Below are 27,916 nucleotides of genomic sequence, written 5' to 3'. Positions count from 1 at the left end.
GACGGTGTGTGTGCCGGGGTGTGTGCGTGAGTGAGACAAATACTACGAAGAGGCCGGCTTGAGTGGCAGGTGGTGATTTTTCTCCTGCTGCAAGCTTCACACATCTTTTTCATGCTGTTCTTTTCCATTTTTCCTTCCACTCGTGCCTCATAAAGACGACAGCATGTGAGACAGCGTGTGTATATTTGAGCCGGTGGGAGGCTGAGTAAAGTGAAAGACTATAAAGAAAAAAAAAAAGCAAACCTATTAATTTGCATCACACTGCCTCCTTACTCGTTACCCATGTTCATAACACATGGAGGAAAATTCAGTTGTAAGGATGAGCAAAAGATGAAAGTGGAAGATATATGAAGAGGCAGGTATCTTGGTGCAGGTGAGGCAAAGAGAGAAACACAGTGGGGAAATAAGACTTGAATACATAATTGTTTTTCATTATGAATATCTATTTTTAATATTTATTTACATGAAGTTTACACAAGAGCTCAGTAATAACTCAAGCAATCCTGATATACAGAGAGAGAAAAAACAACTGAATCCATGAATTATGTATGATAAAGTGGAATGACAAGAAAAAGTATAAACACGATGAAGAAAATCATGTGCAAATAGACAGAGAAAGCTAACAGCCGAAACCTGTTAGTGTTTAGAAAGCAATCTTACATCCACTCAGTGTGGATTATCAGATGCTTTAGTCCTAATTGATAGCCATTCAAAAAACTTCCCATCAGAAACTTCTAAACCTTATTGTCACAATGGTGTCACTGGCTATATAGATGTCTGTCTAAATTTATGAATATTTCAAGAAGAACCACGGCAGTCATAATTTGGAAGTAGAAAGAACAACATTTTACCACATTATAGGTATATACTCAGGAAACCCTCTCAAGATTTCGGGAAAAGGAATCGACCACACTCAGAGTTTTAGGACTCCTTTGTTTGATTTTTTCCCCCCAGATTACAGATATAGTTGGAATTTTAGTAATACAAAACTTTGACAAGCACTATAATTATTTTCCCTGCTGAATTAAGTTAATATATTTACTTCACTATGAAGTGTGGTAGATTTGAAAATGAAAACGAACTGAAAAAAAGGAAATTGTTGTACAAATACCAGCTCTCAGTGGCAGATGACAGGTTATGAGGCAACTGAGAGAAAATAGGAGCTTTAAAATCTTATGGGAGTGAGAAATAAAGGCATTTATGTAAAACCTCTCCACCTTATCATTCTGCTTTCAGTCTCTGAACACTTTCAGAGTCACTAAACACGCAAACACGTTTACCTTGTTTTCCCTGCTGTCACATTTTTATTGTTTTTCGCTCAACAACTCCCCTCTCAACTGCTGCCACTCCACCTTTATCCTCTCTCCTTCTCCCTGATGCCGAATTAGAAGTGATTACTGTTACCACAGCAACCCCAGACCCAATGGATTTTTCTGGTACTCAGACCGGCAGATGTAAACACACAAAAACACACAAAAAAGCCTTACAAATAATGTACATGCACACCTGTTTCTTCTTCAAGTCTTAGAAACAAAATGCTTGTCCTCTCCATAAGCAGTCATGTTGTCGTCTACGAGTCACAGAGGTCAAACTTCAGGCAATTACCTAACAGAGAGGGTATCACACATACCAAATAAAGAACTGACATGACCGAAGGTGACACAATAAGGTGGCAGTCATGATTTGAGCAAAGAAACTTGGAGAGCGGATGGTAAGCGTTTTATTGCAAATTATTTAAGCTAAAACAATCTACAGTGCAAAATGTCCATCTTAAAATGTCACTGTTTTGTCTTCAGTGTCAGAATCCCTAAAGCCAACTGACACTGTTGTTCAGCTCTCGTTACGTTATTATTAGAAGCGCCAATAGGACGGTACAGAAAAGAGAGGGTGTAAAGGTTAAGTAATGTACCACAGCACTGTCCATGAACTTGAAGTCAGCAATATAAGGTGGGTTAGATGGCAATAATCGAGATGAGACAACACCCTGGGTAAGATTGGCAGAGAGGTTGTTTAAAACTGTACATATTTTTAAAACAACTGGTGCCTTAAATTTCTCACAAAATGAAGGAAAAAACAAATTTCAGTAAACCTGACATGACTTTGAAAATGCCTGAAATTGGGAAATCGAATGCCTGAAGAATTTGAGATATATATATTTTTTACTTTCTTCTTAAAGAGACCCTTGCTCTATGTCTAGTGCAGAGGTCTGTAACCTGCCTCCTATTCAGGCCCCCTACAGTGACTCTTAAATCACAAACAATGAGAAATAATAATGTTCCTTTTCACTATTTTATCATTTTAGCTAACAAACTACATGTTTTTTTTTATTATTATTTCAAGATTATGCTAATAGGAGTGGTCAAAGATCCATCTGTCTGCATGCAATAAGTAAAATGCTAAAAAAAACAAGTGTTGACTGTACAAGTGCTAATACTAGTGGGACCTCTATAAACAAAATTAACATGGAATAATATAATCCTCAAATGTACCCTGAGTAAAGGTCAGATTATGCTCAGTTTTCCTTTGTAAGACTATGTCATAAAAAATCAATTTATTTTAAGGCTTGTTGCAAGTATTTCACTGAGATGTCACAAGTGTGGAGAGCACACCAAATGCCATACACATATAAATTAATACATTTTTAAAGATTTTTTTGAAGACAATAAAAAAAAAAAGGTCTTAGGGGTTCCTAAACCGAATCTGCTTCAAGCTTATTTCTGGCTTTAGATAAAGAATAAAGAGATAAACCTACTCTTTGACGAGTGTTTAGATAAACTCTCATCTAAAAGGGTTTATTTAAAAACACTTTTAGACAGTTTCACATACAGATCTTTTCCTGATTTGTTTCAAAATCAGGCAAAGATCTTTAAATGTGAGACTGAAAAAAACTGCTTGTAACCTATGTACTTGTAAAGTGTGAACTCAAAAGCTAAAGGGAGGACCAAGAATAAATCTGATAAGAGAAAATTATTAAATAGTTGAAAATCTTAAAAGTCCCATTTTAATCCAGTAGGAAGCAACAAGTGGCTGCAAGTAACATTTCAAATATATTGTTTTGATTAATTGGCTCATTAAAACAATCTGCAATTTTTTTCATGTACTCATCAGTGCCAGACTTTGGGTCAATTTAAGACATTTTCTACAGCAACAGCAAATAAATTATTGTTTTTACCAGTATATTTTTCAAAGTACAAATGGGCAATGAGGTTTTGTTTGATTTGTGAGCTGCAGATGGACTGAGAGCAAGTATCTAATAGTTGGTCTGAAGATGTGCTAGCCAAGCAATTTCATTTAAAAAACTGTTTAAATGAATGCATGGTGAGCCATTCTTTTACTGAAAGCACATTTATTTTGTTGTGAACAGCACAGTGTGAGACAGAGCAATTGAGAAAAGCTATAAGAAGTGCAGGGGAATAAATGGCACTCGGGGAGTTTTTGGTGTCATTTATACTAATTGGTTATGTGGAGCTAAAAGCTTTTTAATCAGTCCAAAGTTTCACTGATCAGGCATAAATTTATGACCACTGAAAGGAGAAGTGAATACCACTGATTCTTTTTGCACCACATCTACTAATAGGAAGGATACATAATTCAAACCAGACACAACTCATTTTCCCATTGCCTGAAATTAGACTTAGCTTTTCCTAAGTAATTATAACAAAAGTATTTGCTAAATTAAAAAATACATTGAGATAATTTATTAGAGAACATTTTGACCTAGAAAATACTGTTTTAGAGGCAAGAATAACAGGCAACCTGGACTAATTGGGTCAGAACAACTTTAAAACTGTGTGCAGAGGTCAGCATTTGTCAGAAGTGGTTCAAAAAGGGAATAGTGGGGGCTAGGAACAGCATCATGGGGTCCCAAGGCTCACTAATGCTCATGTGGTTGTTTACAACTGATGAGATTATGTAGTTTAAATTGCAGAAAAAGCTAAGATCTGAAGTGAGTTTAAAAAAATAAAGCACTTTCTTTTTTACAAAATGTCTGCAGGTTTACCTTTGAAATCTGGCAAATTTCCCAAGTAAACCTCCCCTGTGCCTTTTTAAGACACAAGGGGGGAAAAAAGTTCATTTGAAAGTAGCACAATTCAAACATTCAAATAATAATGGTTTAGTTGACTGTGACAATATTTTATGTTTTTTGAGAAACCCTGCACCTTCCGTGAGTTTTTAAACGCTGATTGAATGTGAAAGTTTCCATCAAAAATATGTTGTGTGTTAATTTGGAATTTTGAGTTCTTGAAACTGGGAGAAGAAAATATTTATTTCTTGATTACCGTGGATGACTAGTCTTAAATCACTGAAAGTGAAACAGGACCTACTTTGAGATTTATTTGGCTGATAAATATCTGCTTACTTGGGGGAATTTGTAGACCACTAAAATTTATTCCTACATAGTACTTCACAAAAACGTATAATCAGTGTATCAGTAATCAGTGTAATTCATTTGTGTGAAATTATTTGGTCAATTTTGTGCATCAGATATTTTACTTTTACTTTAGTGATGCTTTTTTTAAATTAATCTTGATGTTTTCAGCCAACAGTATCAGAGTGACCACTAAAAACTTACTATAAACTTTTGTGAGACATGAAAGAACCAAATAATCTAGTTAATTAGGTTTTAATGAAATAAACATACGAAATTTTATTGCAAACCCTATTGCCACATAGTGGTGAATGAGGTAAAGCAGTCCTGGGTAAACCTGCAGCACAAAAACCTTCGATATATTTGTGTTGTGTGGGCAAGAGGAGTGGGCAGACATCAGCTGAACTTGTCTTCTTCTTGCAGACCCTGCCTCCATCATTTTGAGGGGTATGTCTGATTCTGACAACATGTTATGAAATATTAAGGGGTCCATACTGCAATGCTCAACTCCAACAGTAAAATTAGCAACCCTAGACCGACCCACAAAACATCAAATCTAGCAAATGCAAGGGAAAAGATATCTTTTATGTTTTTTTGTTTTTTTTTAATTGAGCTATAAACAACTTAGAAGGCATTCACTTGAATGCATATAATCCTGGAGATTATAGTAAACCGGTCTATGAGCCTTTCTTTATAAGTCATGCCTTTCCTTTTGCAATTGGAATATAGGTTAGAGCCAATATACTGCACACATAAACTCACATATTCACGGTCTCTTATGTCTGTGAACCTATAAATAATTGAGTCAAGAAAGATTGTACATAGGCACTTTTTCAGATAATCTCATTTGCATTCGGAGTGGTAAAATCAGAAGATTTGAAAGGACAGATTGGATGAATAATATAGATTACATACATGAAACAGTAACTGAAATAACACCTCTGCTTGCTCACATCTCTAGGATCAAGGTGTACAATCTAGTGCAGAGAAGAGAAAGTTTATCCTCAAAGGTTTGAAGAACAGGAAAAAATAGAGATCATGATTTAAAGTGCTTGCAGAACAAAACAGGTAATTCTAAATGCCTTGCAGAAAGCATAAAGGCAGTAAGTAAGATTAACAGCAAGTAAAATTACAAAATAATACAATAAACAAATTTGACCAAGAGTAACAAAGATAAAAAAGAGCAATATATTTTGAAGTCACTCTTTGTTGCATACAAAATGCTGTATTTATATCCACTCTTTCTCTTTTCTATTCTGTATAATTACAAAACTAAATCTGCATTATTAACTCCCATGTTAGTAACCAAACAAATCTTTTTCTCTCCACCTTTGCCTATACATTTATCTTATTCTTGGCAGATTCCACCACCTGTCGGCGCTGAAACATGATGAATTGTTTCATAATTGGGTCAAGAAAGCAAAAAATCCCACAAGAGGGAAACCCAGGCACATGTAAATTTTCCCAAACTTGATCCATCTCAAGGACACAAGAGTTTTCTGCTTTCTTTGCATTTTTTATATTATTTCTGATATTTTTCATTTTTAAATTATCAAAACAACCAGTACCTATATACAAATGAAGACAGCATTATAACTTCTATTAATATCTAGAAGTAATACTTCTTTTTATACTCAGTGTATTTTGAATATGCTTCTAAAGTGACAAAAATTGTGGTTATTCTTCTTTCTCTAAATAGCAATCAACATAAAAAACCTTTGGCATTTAGGAAACTCATGCACAGTTTTGGAGCTGTGGATGAGCTATCACACTTCAGTCTGCTGATAGCTGATGGTTTTATGGAGGATGAAACTTGTCTGCAACTGTGAGGCTCCATGGGCATGAGGTTTTTTTCAAGTATTTCCATCCAGGAGTCTGAACCACCACCACCAAGATATCAATGGTGTGAAAGAGGCAAAGCTGAACCCAGGTAGCAGCACATTAACAACTATTATGAGATACCAAGCCACAAACAAAGAGCAAGTGAGACTGTTGACATCGATTATCAATTTAGGAAGTTGTTTAAACTGTTTGTGGATATTAAATGAGATTTGTAATTTCTGAGGTGTAACAACATAAAAAGGAAAAAAGAAATCGAGAGAATAATATGGTAGAGAGTTAGGGAGGTAATCTGATAGAAGCTGGGATTTTGACTGACTTTGTGGCTAATTGCACTAATGGTCAATATCCAGATCTGGAAGCTATCTGGAAAAAACATTTTCATTATTAGGATGGCGACCCAGTGATTTGGCCAAACCATCTACTGTCTGTCAAATATGTCTTTAAGACAGGGGTCTCAAACTCAATTTACCCAGGGGCCGCTGGAGGTAGAGTCTGGGTGAGGCTGGGCCGCATTCACACACACGGTCTCCTCAGCCGAACCTTTCTGATTGCCTATTACCATATTTGGCCATAGTTTGGCCCTGCAACAGCCGTAATTGTGTAGTGTCTCTTTAAGATACTCTAGTATTGCTAATGATGTCAGAAGTATGCGTCACGGCTTCTCTGTAGAGAGCGTGGGAGAAACGTGCTAGACGGACATGTTAGCTCCCTAACTTTTTAGTAATGTTACGGGTTGTTTGGACGCTGCTCAATTTTCATGTCTGATAATATAGCAGCCGTTCAACCGGGCTTTGTAAGGTTGGTGAAGAGCGTATTTATTAAAGGACAACACTGTGGAATTCCCAGTACCAGTGTGGTTGTGAGTTTTTGACCGTCCTGACGAATCTGCTGCCTCCTCTCCTCCCTTAAACACAACCCAAGCGTTACAGCGCCTAACCTGAATTACGTTACACTGATCAGCAACTTCCGGGTCTAGACTGGATGCTGGAGCACGTGAAGCGGGAGCGGCCGCGGAAATTGCGCATGTACCGCATGCAAATAATGACAAATAGAAAATGCAAATAGGCCCGGCCGATGTCCCGCCCCCGAGAGCAATATACTCCACCGTGATTGGTAAGTTCGTTCAGCTCCGCACACAACACTGAAAAGTGCCAATTATATCAAACTCGCGGGCCGCACTAACATTAAACTTTCATATTAAGGCAGGGGCCACAAACTATCGTCCCGAGGGCTGCAGTTGGCCCGCGGGCCGCGAGTTTGAGACCCCTGCTTTAAGATACCTGCAAAACTATTTTTCTGAGTCTTCAGTGAAATAAATTCTCTAAAATGACCTTATCTAACTTCCTACTGTTTTTCAACTTTTTTATTTTTATGTCAGAGTTTTATTCAAATTTCACAAAGTACATTAAAATTCATACTAAATTGCACACATATAAATAGAGTGGATAAGGTCATAAAAGGTTACATTTGTCTCCAGTGACATCTAGAATTTTCCAGAGATCTGTAACTGCTGCAGCAGTCTTTATGAATCTCCACACAAAAAGCACACAGGAACGCTGGAGATGTCACACTAACGCTCAAGTATCTGGCAAAGGCACACATGCCCATTTACATGCATTTGTTTTTAACACCATTTATGAACCAGGCAAAGGCACCAGCTGGTGAAACCCACTCAAGTCTCTATTCAATGAGAACACGTGACTGTGGAGAAAAAGGCGAGGAGAATACGGTAAGAGGGAGGAGCACAGGTGGAAACACTTGTCCACATGGATGTGCAACATACTGAAGATGTTTACATTGTGCAGAAAAAGAAATGATGAGTCTGACCTTTACAGCAGCTACTTTTGTTTATATTGTCACTAAACCCTGGGTTAATGTAGTTCAAGAAGGCTTTTCGATCAAATTAATTCAAATGTAATGTCTTTTGTAAAATGAAAACAAATAGTTATACATGATTGTTGGTGGCTGGACGGTAATAGCAAATTTTATGGATTTGCATCAACTACCAAACAAATTTGGGGAGGTTACACATATAATACAACTGAATCTAGAATCAAAGGGGGAAGCAGAAAAAGTAATGATAAGTTTTCTGTATAGACGAAGTGAGATAAGGCACCACAAATAGAAAAAGCAAAACACAGGTAAATTCAGGTAGCAAAGCAGGAATCAGGAAAACCATGAGGAGTAAACAGAGTAAACAGGAGCCAAACTCCTGCACAGATACACTCATACTAGTAAAGTATGAGTCTGTAGGGAGTTAGTTTTAAATGTTTTATAGAACCTTATGTCCATGATCAACTGCGTGATCAATGAAGGTGTCATCTCTCTTTCCTCATTGATGTTTAATAGTAACTCCTGTAACCATCAGGAGTTACTAATTGTAATCTTAGAACCAACAGAAAGTGGGCTAGCCCTAATAATAACTTATTCAGACAAAAAAGTTGATTTGGAGGGTCAAGTTTCACTTTAAATGCTTAAATAGGAAAATAAATATTTACCTGTAGCTAAATATATAGTTAGCAAATAAATACTTAATTTTAGGCTAGACATTTAGTTGCCAAAATAAATATTTAATTTGTTACTTAATATTTAGTTTGAAAGGTAATTCAAACTAAGGCCTTTAGTTTGTAACTAAATATTCAGTTCTCAAACAAAATATTCAGCTTTCTAATTAAATATTTAGTTGGAAAGCTTGATATGCAATTTGTAAAACTAAATACTTAGCTTGTGAATTAAATATTTAGTTTAGAACTCTTACATTTATAAATGTATGACTAACATGGTGAAAATTTCACTTTGAAAAACACCCACATTTTCTTCTCTATGATGGACTAAAAAAACAAAAATATTTTTGGCAATTCTTTACTGTGTAACTTTACAAACAGCACCCTATAAAGAAGAAGTCACCCCACCTTTCTTCTAATTTGCAGGGATAGTCAAGGTGTCTCTAATATTGCTCTACATTACTGAAACATTATTTTTTTAAAAAGTAAATGCTGCTATACTGTACTCTGTGTAAACTAATGTGATCAACTACAGAACTAACCAATGACTTTGCTGCCACCTGCAGGTAGAGACCGGCACACACACAACCTGAGAAGTAGTCATCTGCCCCAGAGCCTAGCAGATGGACTCGGAGAAACTACAAATGTGCAAACTTCACAAACACACACACAAGCCTGTATTAGGATCTAACTTTAATGAATACCAAAGAGGAAGAAGGGCTATTAATGAAGATGAAGCACTGTGAGTAACTAATGATCCATAGCTGTTCCAGCTGGAAGAGAAACACCACAACAGAAAACTTCAGACTGAATACTAATGAATATTCATTAAAAGCTGTTTACAAGTTAAGAGAATATGGATTAATCATAATTAATGTGAGTGTTTTAGTAAATATCTGCATCTATGTGTAAGAGCACCTGATGACCACTTTGCTGATAACAATTTTTTTGTTGTATTTTAGATTTATTAATGTTTTTCCTCTCTGTTTTTTTATTCTATTAATTGTTGGTGTGAAAAAACCCTGCCAAAATAATTAGAATCCATCTATCCATGCATGAACTCCATGCAGAGAGACCACAAGCTGAGATTTGAACCCATGATCTTCTTTTTGCAAGGCAACAGTGCTACCAACTGCTTCACTATCCAGCCCAACAATAAGACTATTATGCTAAATTACTTTACTTTTTTGGTTTTACTGGCTAAATTAAAATTATTGATGAAATAATCAAAAAGGTACTTCAATAAAGTATTAGTTCACAGTTAAGTATCTATGTACCTTTTTTTCTAATTCTAACAGATTTGTTTTTCTTTCAGCTTAATTGTACACGATAAATGACAAAATATGTATTTGGAAAAACTTAAAATGTTGCACCATGCTAATTTTAATAGAGGCATGAAACACTTTTAAGAACCACTGTAGTCATGTGTTCTGCATCCTAAGATTAGACATAAGTTGTTCAATTTCTCATAAAGAAAGACCCCTGGTTTCCCTGAATATGAGTTAAAACAAAGAAAAAGACAAGATACTGAAATTTGATGCTAGCCTGTAATAAGCAGGATAGGCCAGTAGATGGCAGATTCAGCTGCTGTAATGGAACAGAAATATACCAATTTATGGTCAATTATTGTAGTTTTTGAACATATTTTACTCCACACTTCTACAAAAAAAGTGTTGAGTACCATCAAACAGTGTAAATAAACATGCATTATTTCTTTATTGCATACTTAAATTCTTAATATCTTCTATCATTTTAGAACTGTCTGCAACCATTAGTTTTTCTTTTCTTCGAGAAAATATCAAAACAGATTTGCTGAACCATTAGAGAAAAGTGGGAGAATAAACAAGACTAATTACTTGTGTAATGTTTCTGCTTCACATTTACAAATCTGAATTTAGATTTGCCTTTTGCTTTGAGCATCAGGACTGACCAGAGCAATTTAGTACCGTGACAGTGAGAGAAGATGAGAGGTTCTGTTATTACACTCTGTGGTCAGACACTCATTAAACTTCTGTATGAAAATATACAGGTGGAGGTGATTCAGAAGACAACTTTGTATGGATGAGACAAATAAATAAATGATGAGTGTACTTCAATCTACACAGAATCTACACGGTGTTGCTCAAACATCTAACCTTTAAATCTACTGGGAGCTGCTCAGGTATTCTTATGCTTAAAGCATGAGATGAATATTTAACTGGATGCAAAGATGATGGGAAGAGGGCAGACTCTCGGGGATAAGAATAATAAACAAAGGAAAGAACTAAAGCAACAGAGTGTATTGCAGGGCCATGGGGCCAACAAGAATTTTTCACACTGGTTTTAAGCAAAGCAACAACAGGTTACACCCAACACTGGGAAAATGGGACCCACAGTCCCACACTGCTACTCCCACCTGCTTAAAGGCATCCCTGCAGTCTAAACATCTGTTCCTACTATCCTTCTGCCTTTGCCACCTCTTGTTCGCCTCTTGTTTTACATGTCATCTTCTAACGCAGGCTGTGTGTATTTCCTCTGAAGCCTGCATCTGTCTCGCTCTCGCTGTCACGCCCAGCCTCTTGGCTGCTTGACTGCTGTTCTACCCCCTCTTTCTCCATGCTCGTCTAAAGGCAGGCAGCAGGTGTTTTGCGACTTGAAGATCACAGAGCCTCAGAGAGATGGAGCCCCTCTGAGCAGAGCTGTGTAGGAGGAGGAGAGAAAGTCTCCACTCTCTTTTTGCAGACTCCATCTCCTCTGTGCAACAGGAGAGGCAGAGAGAGCTTATCGCACCCCCAGAACACAATCACAGAAGCTTAATTTCAGCTCGTGGGTCTTACCCATGCAAAACGTTCATGCATGTTTTGGGTTTTTTTTTTGTTGTTTTTTTTTCAGATTGCAGGGGGGGGATTTTTATTAGAAAATATATGAACCACTTGCTGCTGAGTTGATGTGTCACTTGGGAGAAATGCAGTGTGGGCGCAAACATGCACAGACTAATATGGCAAATGAGGAGAGGAGAGAGGGAGGTGACAAAAAGAAAGAGAATCTGTTATCCATCAGGTCTATCCTGTGTAGATGAAACAGTATGGGCTGATTTTATTTAATATTTCTAATGTAACCCAGTTACACATCTCCACACTCTGTGACCTAAAACTAGTTTTAGTGGTGCTGACTCAGGCACACCACTGCTACTCTCTTGTCTCTGGAAGTAACACAGCGAGCATACGCTTTGCACATTTGATTTATACTAATATTGCTACAAGCAACACAAGGCAGAGTTTTGTCAATGGAATGTAATCAGACTCCCATTTGGTCTTTAGATACAAAAACCAAAACAGCGACGCAGAAAACAGTAGAATATGCCTGTTAGTTTATTATGAGCAGTTGTTTACTGCAGAGGAGTTAAATTAGCATAGCATTCTCCATTTTCATTTAGTTGTAAAGTATACCAAAACAAATGTACGTTTTTTTTTTTAACTGTAATCTATCTTCTTTGTCTAACTGTTTTGGTTTAGTCTGCCTTGAATCTAAATGATGCTGTTGATACCAAGTATCTGCCCAGAAAATATTCCCTTCACCATTACACCACCACCTGCCTGACCCACTGATACCAAAGATGGATCCACGCTTTCACATGTTTTCTACAAAATTCTGACCTAACCATCTGAATGTCAAAACTGAAAACAAAACTAAATATACCAGCCAATTCTTTTTTTGTTAGAATCAACTTTTGGTGAGCCTGTGTTAAATCTGGCCTCCGTTTCAGTCACCCAGTGTGGCCTTCTGTTACAGTAACATCGTCTTCAACTTGCAAAGTGTTTTACTTTGAGATATGGTATTCTGCATCCCTTGGTTATAACTAGTGATTACTTCAGCAATTGTTGGCAATCTTCTCAAACCAGTCTGCCCATCCACCTCTCATTTTTGACACCACAAGGCATTTTGTCTGCACCTTTGCTGCTGAATAGCTATTTTCCCTTTGTCAAACCATTTGCTAAACACCTGACAGATGTTTGTGCATGAAAACCCCCAGCAGATCAGTAGTTTCTGAAATGAGCACTAACAATCATCTATCCATCATTTTTACCCAATCATCCTTGCAGGGTTGGGGGCGAGTGCTTACGTCCAGCAGTCACTGGACAGGTTACCAGTCTGTCACAGGGACACACAACTATGCACACTCAAACTTAAACCAAAGGGAAACTATTCAGTATTAAGTGCAGATAATCCTGCTTCTGGACTGTGGGAGGAAGCTGGAGTACAAGGAGAAAGCCAGGACCTCTTGGTGAAAGACAGCAGTGCTACCAATCATACCACATTTAAAGACACTTAAATCCCATCTTGTTCCCATTCTAATGCTCGGTTTTTATTTCAGGAAGCCATTACCACAGGTGGATGACTAAATGCATTGAGTTGCAGCCATGTGATTGACTGACTCATATTAAACAGACTTGCACAGTAAGGTGGTAAGAGGTTATAAAGCCATATAGAAGTCCGAATATTCCAGACTTGTCAGATTAAAAGTACCTTTTGAAAACAGCATCCATAAGAAGAATCACAAATACTTTTCATTATATTCCAAAGGTGTTTGCTATGTGGACATAGAGAAAAATTACCAGTCCAAAGACTTTGTATTTTGCAAAATCCTGTAATTGTATTTCATTTCCCCTTTGTGTATTATTGTCAGCATACTATTGTTGGTGGAAAAATATAACACTAGATGATGTTCTTAATGAGCTGCATATTGTGATTCCTTCAAAAGAAACAAAAAAAATACATAGATATGACTTGACTTTAAAAGATAGAGAAGTTTCCAAAATAAGGATGGCCTCATTTTTCAAACCAAGGAAAAAGATAAAAACTACCTTATTTGCCCTCCATCAAATTTATCAGACAATGAAGTTCAACATAATCTCCATCTATATCTAAAGCTTCACAAAAAGGAAGTATCTTGCTGCTATTTTATTAATTCAGGATTTCAAGACATTTAATTTTTGTTGAAAAAATATCTTAAGTTACAGGCTGTCCCACCGTGGGAGTAACTTCCTTGAAAAACTTGATCTGTACATTTCCCTATTGATTTTATCTTTAAATGATCTTGCAAGAATCATTTTTAAAAAGTCTTAAGATAAGCTTGTTTACCTACAAACTTTTTTGCTGAGAACGAGGGTCCGCTCAAGTTAGCGGCCCCATTCAGCGTGCTATCGCATTTATTTTTAATCTGCGTGTTTCCCCTTCATTGCCAGCCACCGGCCCCCTCTTGGCTTCTCAAGAGCCATTAACAGGGGTTCAGTCTGGTGTGTCTGATGAGGACAGCTGCTGGATTAAACGGCCCATCTGTATCTAAATGATATAATCAGTCGTAATAGAACAGGGACAGATAAGTCTCACTGCTGTCAACCATCACAGGAGAAGAGGTCACCTTCAGCAGGACTTAGATAATCCACCTGGCTGGGAATCCACACAGACTTTCTAGGATGAGCCCAACAGTTCGGGATAACGTGAGTGTGTGAATGGCTCCGTCATATATGCATGAGTTATGGATGCTATTTATCTTCTACTTTACTTGTACTGAACTGGATCAGAATCATGGTGGGGTTAGGTCATTCATCAGAGAAAATTGGTGCTAACAAGCATAGAATCATGCTAAACAGGAAGGCTGCCCAAAGACATTTTGATCTTAAAACTGCTATTTACAATCCCTTGCAAAAGTTTTCACATGCCTTAAAATGTTCCTACGTTTTTTCCGGTTTTATTAGAGTTTTCTGTGCTACAACAACACAGAGTCATTGTGAGGTGGAAGTGCGGCGTGGATTCAGAGTAATTGAAACTAATAAATGAATGAGAGATCAACAGACTTCTGTAGATCTTGATGGGATGCTGGAGAGGTAATTCAATCATTTGAATCAGATATGATAGAGCTCAAACACATCTAAAACATGAGAACAACCTGAAACATCTACACAGAAGTGCTACACAAAAAGACCCCAGGCAGGGATTCAAATGCAGGATGTTGTTGTTGTATGGTAACAGTGCAACCAAGCAGCCACGTTCAGTGGGTGAATGCTTTTGTAAGGTACTGGATCTTCTAAAAATGTTCTTGTATAACACCTACGTATTCCAAACCACATAGAAAAAAAAAATCAATCAAGTAAAAATGAGCAAAAATGTTTGATCTATACTTCATCCTACTTCTGTTTTTCTTTTTTTTCTTCTACGGTTTGACAGCTTCTCCATATGTGCTCTTGTTACAAGTGTTATGAGCCTAATTTGATCCTCACAATAAGAGCACTAATAGCAGCTTTGATCAGGACAAGTGCAGCTCTCCCACTGCTGTAATCGCTGACTCTCTTCATGTAAGATCTCTCTTGCCTTCTACACTTTCTCAAAGAGCTCTCTGTGTCTGTCTGTTCGGCAGACTAAGGTGAACTTTCCACCTCACTCTACTCGATTTTCAGAGCTCACTGTCATGCTTTTTCAGTGTTTCTTAAGTGGTTCCAGTCTCCACTTTTTTTCAGCTGAGTGCAGGGTAAAAGTCACTACTTTACATCATTGATATGATGATGTAGGGGGTAGTGTGTATCGCAGGAGCTTAACGGAGGTCCTAGACCTCAAGGTTAAAGACATTATGTATAAGTCTCCATTCATCTGGTTTTCTTTTGTCTTATAACAACCTACAAGAACAAAAAATAAGGAACATCAATTAAAGACCTACATACAAAACTTCAAGCTTTTGTGTGCTTGCAACATTCGTGTACAGTAGGTTTTCCTAGAGTGTTCCTGCAAGTGGTTTTGTGTTAATGAATAGTAACTCAGTAGAAAGCAGCTCAAATTGGCTGATTTTACACAAACACCCAGAGGCTGATGGGAAACGAGTGGGTGGACAGGTATAGATCGGTGACAGAAGGAGAAGGAGAAAAAAGCAGCCTGGATAAATTGGATCAAGTTCATTCGTTATCACACTCTAATGCTCTCGTTCATCCTGTCTTTCTGTCAGGTGTTCTGTCTCTTTTTTTCTTTAAGACAGGGTTATTTTTAGAAAATTTCTCGTCAACGGTGGCAACTAGATTCTCTGCATGTACTAGTACACAAAACATTCCATAAACTGTAACATGAGGTGTACAATCTCCTCTTTCTGACCAAGTTAATTTTAACATTAACTGTCATTGTAACAAATAGTTTAAACGCTTCTACTAATCGACCTGTTGTTGATCAGGTTGAATAGTTTGCATCACCCTCTCTGTGCTGGTCTTGGAAGGTTTCTTTGTAAACTACAACCCCTGTGCTTCTCTCCCACTGTTCACTTTCTTCTTTTATTCTGCATGGGTGACAAAGGATGAGAGGCAGCATGAGGTGAGACATGCAAGGCGGTGGAGGAGAAAAAGAAACTCTTCAGGATCTCTCTTCACAAGTTTTCCTTTATCCATTATATATAGTCAAGCTGATTTTACATGCAGCAGCACTGGCCATTGTTCCAAATTCACTAAGTCCTCTGCCCAAGTGTGGAGCACTCCTGTGCAAATAAAACCCTCTTTTCTCTGTTGAGAAGGCAGAGCTTCAGCCCTGCAGGCCCGAAAGGATGCTCTGGGGGAGGGGTTGTCTCTTATCTTCATCAATTCATACCCACTTATCAGCCCATTCCAGCCAACCAATTTCATCTCATTCACCCACTATCTCTGACTCAGTCTTTTATCTCCTACCATTTTTGTTTTTAACTTTTACTTGTTGACACAAAGTTTGGAAGGATAGATAAGGACAAAAAAAACTAGGAGAAAGACACAGAGGTAGAATAATAATTAACTATGAGGAAGAATGTGTCGATTTAGAAGCACAATTTGAACATTTTATTCTTCTGCTTTAACTTATTCTTAGATTCTTAGGTTTTCCTGAATATTAACAATTTTCTTAGAAGAAACAGTAGATTACCTGTATCAGGAAAATTTGTCATATTAGTTTAAGAGTCAAGGCCAAAAGCTGATGAGAGAAACGATTGCCCACTCATGCAAACTGCCGCTAATGCAAAACATCCTCAGAGGAATTTTACAGCCTGATTGATTCAAGCAACCTTCAAATCTGCTTACAGGGAACAGTTTTTCTTTTTCTATGTCGGTGCTGGAAAACTGTCAAGGGACCAAAAAAATATTCTGACAGTTACATAAACAAGGATAGATAAGGAGAGCTGTCACCACAGGAGATGCATCTATTCCTAACTAGCTAAGGTGACATGTTTACTGTAAAAGGTAGTCAAGGGCAGATCACAACAAAACCAAGACACTTACTGTTGCTGGACTACATGTGGACTAATCTTTTATTCATGAGGTGAAGAACAGAGCTGAATGATGAAGAATACCTGTCAACAATCCACAGTGAAACGTGTGTTTAAAGGGTACATGACTGGATGTGACTGTGGCTCAGTGGGTGGTAGTTGTCTTGCAATCCAAAGATTATAGGTTTGATTCTGGCTTCCTGTCACATGATTTATTTTATTTCGAGCAGTTCTTAAAGATAGGCAACAAGATTCTATGAAACAGTGTCATTGTTTTTAAATTGTTTTTATTGTTTTATACTTGTGCATATGTATTAATTGTTTTTATCTTGTAACCAGGTTGCTATGTATTGCAAATTTTTTGCTCAGGTCCCTCTTGAAAATGAGATCTAGATCTCAACGGGGTTTACCTGATTAAATAAAGGAATATAATAAAAAATAAAATAAAATGATAATTTATCCCAGTGTAAGGCAAGGGGTACCAATCAGTGTATAAATGTGAATGGGTGAATGTGGTTCTAGTGTAAAGAGATTTGAGTTGTCAATAAGACTGGAAAAGGGCTCTAATAGTGCAGTCCATTTAAACGTGGCTTTAAGATTATTGAAAAAAATAAGCAGAATATCACATGGAGTGCTATTAAAACCATAACAGACTTTTTAAAATCAGGAGAAAGAATCCTAAATGGATGACGACTCCTGACTTCATGCACAAGGCATATTGCAGTGGTATATGAGAAGTTCTGATACAAGTAACTTTAACAAGCGTGTTAAAGTTACCTGTGTTTAATTTTTTTTGTTTCTGTGAACTTTTAGTTTAAGTAGAATACTCTGCACTTATTCTTCCTCTCATTATTTACATTTTTTTGCAATCTTTGCCCTTTAAATTAATAGCTTAACTCTGGCTTCAAATTTTGATGCTGATTATGTTACAGTCTCTTGGCCCTAGCTAGGTAGAGTTGCAATCCATAACTAAAGGTCTTAGAGTAAGTGGCCAAGCATTTAATGATTCTGAAAGTATGCTGAAAAGTTTTGAGGTTGCAGGAAGGAAAGGACAATGTATCCATTAATTGGTCATTTTAAAGCTGGAGTTTTTCAGTCATGCTAAGAAGTATACTGAGAAATTAATCTACAATTGGCTTTGGTTGCATGTTTGCCATGATGTTCATCAAAAGACAATACACAGGTACGAGCAATGGGCTAATGATCAGTTCTATAACATTTTAAATCATATTTTCTGTACAATAATGGCTAGTCTAATGAGAAAATGCAAAGAATATCTATTGTTTGCTACTGGGATAAACTGTGCCAGATGCCCAGACATGTTGGCTAGTGCTCCCGGGACGATGGTAATTAGTCTAAAGCTGATGGGTTTACAGATTGCTTCCGAATGAACATAACAACTGTGCACTGCAGAGCTGTGAAAAGATCAGAGGAGAAATTAAGAGTGATCCTCAAATCCATAGTATGTTTGATTACAGTCTTTCTGTATAATAATTGCTTTGAAACAGGCCATGTGTGCCATAAAAAAAGTAATTTCTAAAGTAATTCACAATCGCAGTAGAAACTTTGTTACAAAAAACAATCTCTCTAATCAATCTATAGATGTGTTTCTCCCCGCATGTCAAGTAAGTGACAATTTAAATATAACTGGAAAGTGTTCACTATTTTGAACATTAAAAAATGTCTCCATTGTCAATACAACTCTCCCTAACTGCACAATTTGTCTCTAAATAGAACTTAACTGTGACATTAGATAACTGAATAAGAATAAAGTCTTCTATTAAACGGCAAGACTTTCATTAAACATAGGAAATTAAAATCACAACCAGCCCATAGCAGAAACGAGAGCTGAGAAACACAAAAGCTAAACCAAAATCAAGAATATAATGCAGGCGAGGCAAACACTATGCGTGGATCGACAAGCATGGCAAACAGGCAAATAAAGAAGACAGTATGAGAAAATTGTAATTTTATACAATAAGCCAAACAGAGTTAAAGTTAAGATGTTCAAACTCTTTGAAATGCTAAGAATTATCTTTAGATGTTCTCCTCACTGGACAACCCTCCATTAAAACAAATTAGATAAGTCTCGCAGTTCGTAAATTTCAAATTGATCTTTAGAGTCTTGCTAACCTGGATTTGAATTAGTAAATTTAATGGCTATTTGCATCACTGCATCTGAACATACACACCAACAGCTTCCTTGAGTTGGCAAATGCAGAACACATGAAGCATAGATGAAGAAAAAATAGAAAACTGTGTCCTTCTGAAGAAACTGACTCATTTTCTGAACCAGTTATACATCTGTTCTAGAAGTGTAAGTTTCAATAAAGTTCAACTAGAGTGTGGGTGACAAATGTTACAGTCTAATAAAAGTGCCAGTGGTGTTGAGCAGAGATGATATAAAAGCTCTTTATAAGTAGGGTGTAGGTGTACGGTTTTCTATACAGGCGTGACAAAGATAATACTTAAAAAGCAGAAAGGAAGGAGTGCTTGTGTGACATTTGAGTGCAAAGGCCATCCTACCACTTACTGTAGCTTTGTGTGGGACACAGTTGGGGTGCTCTAGAGCAGCTTCCACTATACGACATATAAAGCAAAAATGTAATACATAAAAAGGTTAAGGTAAAAGGAGGGAAGGTTCTTACAGAGGAGGTGGATAAAGGATGTAAAGCTACAGGTTAGTTAAACCTTAGGCAATACTAAGGATACCCACCTGAGCTTACCCATATTGTTTACATACACAATACAATCAATGTTTGCATCCAGGAAATTACAACTTTCAGAGATCTCTAAACAAGTCATGAGTTTTGTCAGTAAAACTAGACTTACTTTTTAAAACATGAACGGCTAAAAATATAAAATTCCATGCTTTAGTATTGCTAAAATATTTTCTTCTGCTTTTGATTTATTCTATCCGACAGAGAACTTGATAGACCAGTAGCACATATTTTTTCTACTGACGAAATGTTTGAAAGTTTTCAAGACATTTTTTTGATTACCTCTGATTTCCTACATCAGAGTACGAGCCTTCAGACACCTTGAGATGTCAGAGCTAGATCTCTGTAACAACTTAGCGGGTGTTTAATACCAAAACGAACTTGCAGCTGAGCTGCAGGTGCAGCTGAATTGTTTGTTCCTTGCTTGACGCTTACACAGCTATTCAGTTCTGTTCTACTGATTTTCTTTTAATTGAATTTACTGTTAGAACACATATTAGGGATATGATGAACTGGATTAAACACTTCAAGCCTAAAAGCAATTGCCCTGACAAAATTAAAACCCAGAGGACTTCATACTAAGTTTATATGCTTTGTTTAGGAACAAAATGTGTCCCCACTCAAAACAAGCAGGCATTCTGCTGTTTATGTTGCTTCCTCGTTCATCACACAAGGTTAATTGATAAGATGACCTTTATTTTAGCAAGTAATTCAAAGACATTGCAAGACTGCTAACACCCTCAGCTTGGGGAGGAGATAAATACACAGTATGTGTATATTTATTCAGGAAGTAGACAACAACCTAATCTCAGAGTTTGTTATTAAGTCAGGAAATAGTCGAAGAGATTAAAGCAGCTTGTTGTGAGATGTCAGTCTGTCAAAGCATTAAAATCAAATCAATTTCTGCTTGCTGCTGCGCTTCTACAGTTTGTAAATACCCAAGAGTATTGAATAAACCACAATGACAAAGGTGCATTTCCTAAGAAATGCTGACAGATAGCAGATAACAAAACATAGCAAATCAAATGCACCTGCAAGTACAGTTGATTTTCTTTTTGAATTCAAAACAAAATAAGAGATAAGGAGTTTGGTCATGCATATTCCAATGCTGCTCAACACAACATAAGCAATTGAGAATACTGTGAAAAATGGAATGGATACATTTTTAAAGCAAAGTCCCCACAGCATTTATCCAGTCCCTCTGCTCTGTAAGCAGAGAGTGACATAAACAGATGAATTACTGTCAGCGACACTTCCTCCACTACCTTTTGAGACCGAGTTTTATTAAAAAAAAGTCAAGAGCACAACGAACGTGATGAGAAACTGTCGCCACTTTATGTGCATGTAATTAGATGAGCTTGGGGGAGCGTATCAGACAAGGATCCTGAAAGACAGCCCAGATATTAATTTAAGTTAGTAAAAAGTTGCTCCTTTTAAGGCAATGAGTCCCATTTGAATAACCCTGAGCCTGACAATCAGAGGTGCGTTAAACCATGTATGGTCAGAGGGGGGCAGCATGGCTATAAAAAGAGCTTGAAGGCCATATGAATTCAAACAGAGAACATTTTATCTATAGTGTTTAACCTAGATTTAGATATTTAAGTTACCGTATTGGAAGATGTTTGGCTTCCTTATCCCTAAGGAATAGTAATCTCTAATATGTCATTAATGTCAATTTGCGGTTGGAAGAGGTGAGGTAGAAGCAGCAGACCCAGGTTTAAGGAATGAAATGATGATTTTAATGTTGATTCCAGAAGTACAAAGTCCAATAATCCAGGCAGCACAGAGAGAGTGGAAGGCTAGGGTTCATAAAACTGGTAGCAACTGGAACTAAATGGACGGCAGCAACAGACGTAAACCAACAGAATGATGAGACAGATACGACAAGAACCCGACAAAGAACATGGAACACAGGTGGCATTAAATACACAGAGGTTAATCAGGGAACAAGACACAGCTGGGAACAATCGCGGGGTAGACAGGACAACACGGAGACTGAATTAATTGACAAACAAAAACCTAACTTTAACACAGAGAAAAAACCAGATCCTTACAATTAATTTCTGGACCAGTAATGCATGATGGATTTATAGAACTGTACTGAGAGCTTTAAAGAAATTTCAATACAAAACTGAAACTCTATACTTGTATTCAAGATTTACAAACTAATGTTGACTGATTTAACAGTTAATGATATCCAGCAACACTTTCAAAATATCCCTTGATATACTTTAACTACAAATATTTAACAATGTCACCCATCAAATTCAAATTAAAGGATTTGCTCTAATCCAACAACTCTTTCATAACTCATATATAAAACCACTCAGCCACAATAGAGTGGTTTATCCAGTCAGTGATTATGTACTTGAATAAAAGACAAATGGTTGTCCTTTTCTGATTTTGAAGAGATTTCATCTTCCCTTTGATAATGCAGCTTTATCTCCAAAGTTGCCTTTCAGATGACAGGTCAAACACTGTCTTGATTTCAGAGAGGAAATCCACTTCCTGTGAAGTCTTTAGGATTTAAATGTGCAAGTGAGATAGGCTAGGTAATGATTTTGAGACTCAAAGAAGAATGAGTGAGTATATTGCTTTCCTTCTAGCTAAAATAATGCAGTCTGCAATCGTAAAAAACTGCCTGACACATGATTTAAATTTAAACAGATTATGGTGTAAAAAAAGAAACAACTGAGGTTCATCAGTCCTGTGTTTTCCATGAAGTCATGAGTAAATGTGGACATGCAAAGAAAATTAGCAATCATGTTTGAAATAACAGAACCAAATTGGTTTCTCTACAGCAGCAGCTGCAATCCAAATAATTAAACTACCAGGGTTCCAGCTTCATTTCTTTGCAGCATTATCTCGATGATTGGCTTGACGGTCTGTCCTCCTGTACAAACACACCTGCAAATGTGTTTCTTGTGATTGCCAGACTTCCCTGTGGTACCTAATGTTGTGAAAGTTCATCCTGACAAGAAAAAGCTTACTGAATTGGTTTTCATACTTTACCTCCAAAAACTTTTGTACTCATTCATCAACTTTTCACAATTTGAAGACAAGTTAATTTTAGAAATATAAAAAATAAGGACAATAGCATATAAATTCATGAATAAATGAATGACTATAGAGTGAAGCACTTTGGGGCACTTGACTTGATAAGGTGCTATACAAGTACAGGCCATTTGCCAATAATATCAATCAAACATCTGTTTGCTTCCACCATATTCTCTGTGCTAAAATATTTTTGCGCTAAAATATATTGTACCCTAATTAGGTCAAATTCCCTAATTTGATGCTGTTCTCATTCGTGCGTATTTTTTCTGCTGCTCTTGTCAGAAAGCAATAAAGGTCTGAATTTGTGAATGGGGAATGGCCAATTAAGTGCATTTAATCATGGTCAGCTATAAATTTGTCTTATATGACATTAAACAAAAAAATATGGCTCTTGTCAAAATGTCAAAACTGCTCAAATAATATAAGAAATAATCAGTTTCTAGAAAGTATTTTTCAAAAGAAAGGGGAGTTACCAGAGAAACAAATTCAGTGTTTTAAAAAAAAACCTAAAACACATCCTACAATGAGCAAGACCTTCCAAACTTCCACCTTTTTTCTCTACATCTATCATAGACGTCAGACAACAGAACATTTCTCAAAAAATTACAATCTATGTCAATGTAGTCAAATGGTGTGTGCAAAGCAGATAATATCATTCCATTAACCATTCTCCATAATGATTAAATTATGTCCTAAAAGTCTCTCTTGAGATTTTCAGTTCAAGTTCCTTTGTTAAAAAAAATAACCTATTCATGTTCTTAGTTCAGAGAAAATACTAAGTGTACTCATGAATATGCTCATTTTAACAATATTGTGTAACACTAAGTCCACATCCTCAATTACAGTTCAAGATGAAAAACGTGAGTTAGTTTACAATATGGAGGTAATTGTCCAGTAGTGATGTAAGAAACATCTATAATCAATGCACATAGGCAAAGATTTGCAGACACCAAACAGGGGATTCATTACTGCACTTCAGTGAGCAAAGCAGAGAGACTAGCCATACTCATTAACAGCCAGAGGCCGGTGGGATAGGAGTATAAGGCAGGTTAAGGACAAGAAAAACTGAACTGGTAAGAGTATTTTGCTACAGACGCCAACCTTAAAGTTGTAAAACTATACAGTATGAGCTCCATTAATTTTCGCATGTGAGCCTTTATGATGTAAATGTTCATGAGAGTGTGTGAAGCGTGCCAAATCATCGCCCCCCTGTGTTTTAGTGCTGGGGGAGCAAAGAGAAGAGGAGACCCCAAGCCAAGCTGAAGCTGGAACAGGATGATAAGACAGACAGGGTCCTCCGTAAGGACGCAGCTGAATAGGAGCAGAAGAGGAAAAGATGAGCACAGTCGAGCGAATTGGAAGAGAGGGGTGTATGCCACAGAAATATGACAGTTTCATAATACAGAAGCAGGGTTGTCTATGTGGGAATATCTGTATATATCTGAGTGTGTGGGAGTGTGTTTTAAATCAGCACATTAGACACTGGCGTTACCTAGACGCGAGTCCCATCTGTCTCAAACATATTCAAAGAACAGTGTTCAAAATGTAAAACTTCTCTGGGGTCAGAAAGAAAAAGGCTCACTGGTGGACATAAAAACAAAGTTAGGCAGGAAAGAGTCTGCTTTAATTTAAAACCTAAGTAACACTCCCTCTCCCCACCATTATAGGAAAATATAATGAGAGACAGGACACGCAGAATAGTGAATGCTAAGAAAAACGTACAAAAAGTAAAGAACGTAAAATGTATTTTAACTCACATATTTTCATTTGAGACAACCAGAGTGTGAATTGTACCACGACCATTCGGGAGTGTCAACTATTTTTTCCTGAAATGTGAAAGTGGACACATACAATACGAGCACACCATTGAGCATCATTCACACAGTAATCTTTGTTGTCTGAAGTAAAAAAATAAAATAAAATAATGCATTGCTTTTCTTTCACCTCTCAGTTTTGCTCTACTTTTAATGGTTTATTACATTTGGAGAGGTGTGAATACTTTTGGAATAACTTGCAGCTCCTCAATACAACATGATGCTTTATCAAAGAGTGACAATTTATAGAGGTTCCAAGTTAGGAAACCATAACTTTGGATGGGAGAATACTGGGGTTATTCTACTCACTGATTTGTTGTTGACTAGATATATTGCTGTGTTTGTGTCTGTTGATCCAAGCCCTGGAAAAGCTGCTTATGTACAGGGATATGATGAATTACAGCACTGCAAATCATAGCTTTGGAGCTTTAATACAAAGCATTGTCCTGATTGTGTCTTGCCTCTCATGAGTCAAACAGATGAAGACTAAGAGCAGGTGAAGAGAAAGCTTAGCTCTCTATGCAGTTAGTTAAACGAATGAATGGTGTTTATCTAGTGATGAATCATAGAAACTGAAATAATTGTGACCTGAAGTGGTTGAACCTGTACCTGGTAATCAGAGTTTTAAAATCCCACACCACTGAACAAAACAGAAGGTGCAGAATAATATGGCACTGATTAGGTTACCACATTGAATAAAAATAATAGAAATTGATTGTAATATATTTAGACATTAGCCATCTGGGTACACTTTTGTTATGCGCCTGCATTTGTTAAAACAGCCCTTTTTTATTTGATAAGAATGTGGCTCCTCCTGGCTATAAGAGTTTTCTTTAAGTTTCTTTAGTGTTTATAAGAAATAATCTGAAGAGAAAGTGCAGCTAAAACCTCTGTGCAAAGATTCATGTGCACATTCAAGAAATTCAACACATTCATCCATAATAGAGAGTGAAAAACAATTCAACTTGAGTGAGTTGAAAGGAAACCCATACTTGTACACAGCAGCTGTCTTTTCGTGACAGAAAACTGTTTTTTTGTTGTGCTGGCTTAGGATGAGGGGGCAGATAATGGAGGTGAGGACAAGAAGTGAGGCAGGGGGATTATTGTCAGAGCATTCCTGTCATGACTGCCACAATGCAGGTTGCAAACACACAGAGAGAAGAGGGACGTTATAGGAGAAGGAGAGGCAAGAATAATTTCCTACTGAGCCATGATGGATTGCATTTTTACAAACAACTTCAATGATAGAGCAGCTTATCTACAGTATTTCCATGCTGTTTCCCACACAGTCAAGATTGTTGTTTCCTTCATGCAAACTATTAAGATGGTAAGATGAAAACAAACGTATAGCAATGAATTTAGATTTTCCCAAAACACTTACATGACTTAATAGTTGGCCAATGAGGTGAATACAATATGCCGCTTTTTTACACCCCAACAGTTTTAGTACTCATTTTAAAAGTTTAAAACCACTTAAATAAAAAAGTCACTCATACTGGGATAAAGTGATGACACCATTACCTCAGATGAACAGCATTAAAGTTAAGATTGTGAAATGCTCATCACAGTTCATTCCAGCAACTATTTAGCAATCAGAAAGTATGAATCAGAACGCAGCATAAAGATCATGCAAGTAAATAAACTGATGGATGTGACACATAGACCTACTGTATTTGAAAGTAAATAGGACTTCAGTGGCATTTCTTGGCTTCTAAAGATTTCATTTAAAGAAAGTGCTCAGTATGAGTGAGGATTATAATTTGAAATAATGTGAAAATGTCACACGCACTTACACCACCAGGGCATTTAGGACGCAAAACTGCCTGTTATGAGCAGCAGCCATGGCAGCGAGTTATTGCTCTGTATGCATGAGGGGAAAAGACAAGGACTTGCTGCTGTGGTTTCACAAACACTCAGGAAGTGTGGATGTTTTCAGCTCACATCTACATCTGTAAATCATATGTCACTTCCTTCCTTTAGTTCACTTTCTTTGTTTATACAACAAAAAAAATCCACTTTTCCAGGAGGACCAAAGTTTGTTTCTCTGGTCCACACCAGGAGTCACAGCTTTGCTTTCACATTTTCACAACAAAGTAGACTGCCTGAGAAAAAAAAACCTCTAGTGTCTTTAAAACATACAGAAGTGTTTAACTGCCAGAGGTAGGAAATAAATTCAGGAGCAGTACGTCATTATAACAAGAAACTTTCCCTTTTTAACAAGATATAAATCTCATAAAAACAAAAAGTTTCTCGTTAGTTTGTCATTTTAACGAGACAAGTTTTACATATTTTTATAATGAGAAGCTTTCTTGTTATAACAAGATATAAATATATGTTCCTTTGATAGATTACGAATTTTTAAAAAAAGGCATAAAAGCATCTCCATCAGACTCTCCTCCTGTTCACTGTGTTCCTTCAAGACGACACTTGAATCTCCCAAAAGATGTTGTTTTACTGTTATGACCTTTCTTATTTAAGCTAGAAGATGTGTTGCATGTTATGATGAGTTTTACATCAAGTTAAAATTAGAAAGTGTTCTTGTTTAAAGAAGTTTTTTGTCTTGCTTTAAAAAAAAGAAAGTTTCTTGTTATAAGGAGACATTGGTCCTGAATTTATTTCCTAGCTCTGGCATTTGAACACTTCTATAAAATCAGACCAATCTGCTCTGTTGAAATCGGCCTTTAGTTGTGCACTCCACTGAAAATGTGTCACAAGGCATGCAGGGCACTAAACAACCATGTAGAAGATCGCCTGATCGTATGGATGGTTGTAGCTGGTTCTACTTAGCATTGACTCTGAGAGGCTGAAAACAAAGAAAAGTAAAAATTTTAGATTTGGAAAAAGTTTTGAAAACTATAGGTATATTTTTTCCCTTCAGTTTCACAATCATTTAATAATATATGTTGAACTTTCACAAATAAAAATCCAATTAAGATAAATTAAAGGTTGTGTCTGCAATTTAAAACATTTCAAGGAAATTGAATAGTTTTAATTTTAATAGTAATAATTTGTATGTAACAATTTGAAGGGACTTGTGAAGGCTGATCATTCAAAACAGCCTCGGGGACTGAACTTTAAAAATAGGCTTCACCTTGCATAACGGCATAAAAACACGTACACTCTTCACCTCACTTTGTCCACCTTGGTTGTAGCACACTTCATTCAAGCCCAGAATGTGAAACTAACTAAAAATATTCCCTATAAGCATTATACCAACAGAGGTGCATGATGACAGCCGTCCTTTTCTGGCTGCTTGGAAGAGATGACAGTGAGCAGCTGTGGCAATATAGTCCTGGATCAACAAATCAGCAGGCATCAGTCTCACCTCTTCTTGGTGTGTGGGGGTGTGTGTGTGTGTGTGTGTG

At 36.9% G+C, this 27,916-nt stretch overlaps 1 protein-coding gene across 2 annotated transcripts in view; it reads right to left on the bottom strand.

Moving 5' to 3' along the window:
- kcnip2 (potassium voltage-gated channel interacting protein 2) overlaps positions 1 to 27,916 on the bottom strand; it is a 95,111-nt gene that overhangs the window by 50,720 nt on the left and 16,475 nt on the right. The window lies entirely within an intron of this gene.

The sequence above is a fragment of the Xiphophorus maculatus genome, chromosome 22, assembly GCF_002775205.1.
Source record: "Xiphophorus maculatus strain JP 163 A chromosome 22, X_maculatus-5.0-male, whole genome shotgun sequence".
Lineage (NCBI taxonomy): Eukaryota > Metazoa > Chordata > Actinopteri > Cyprinodontiformes > Poeciliidae > Xiphophorus > Xiphophorus maculatus.
Note: the sequence above shows the minus strand (reverse complement) of the source record. Positions and strands in the feature narration are given on the sequence as shown.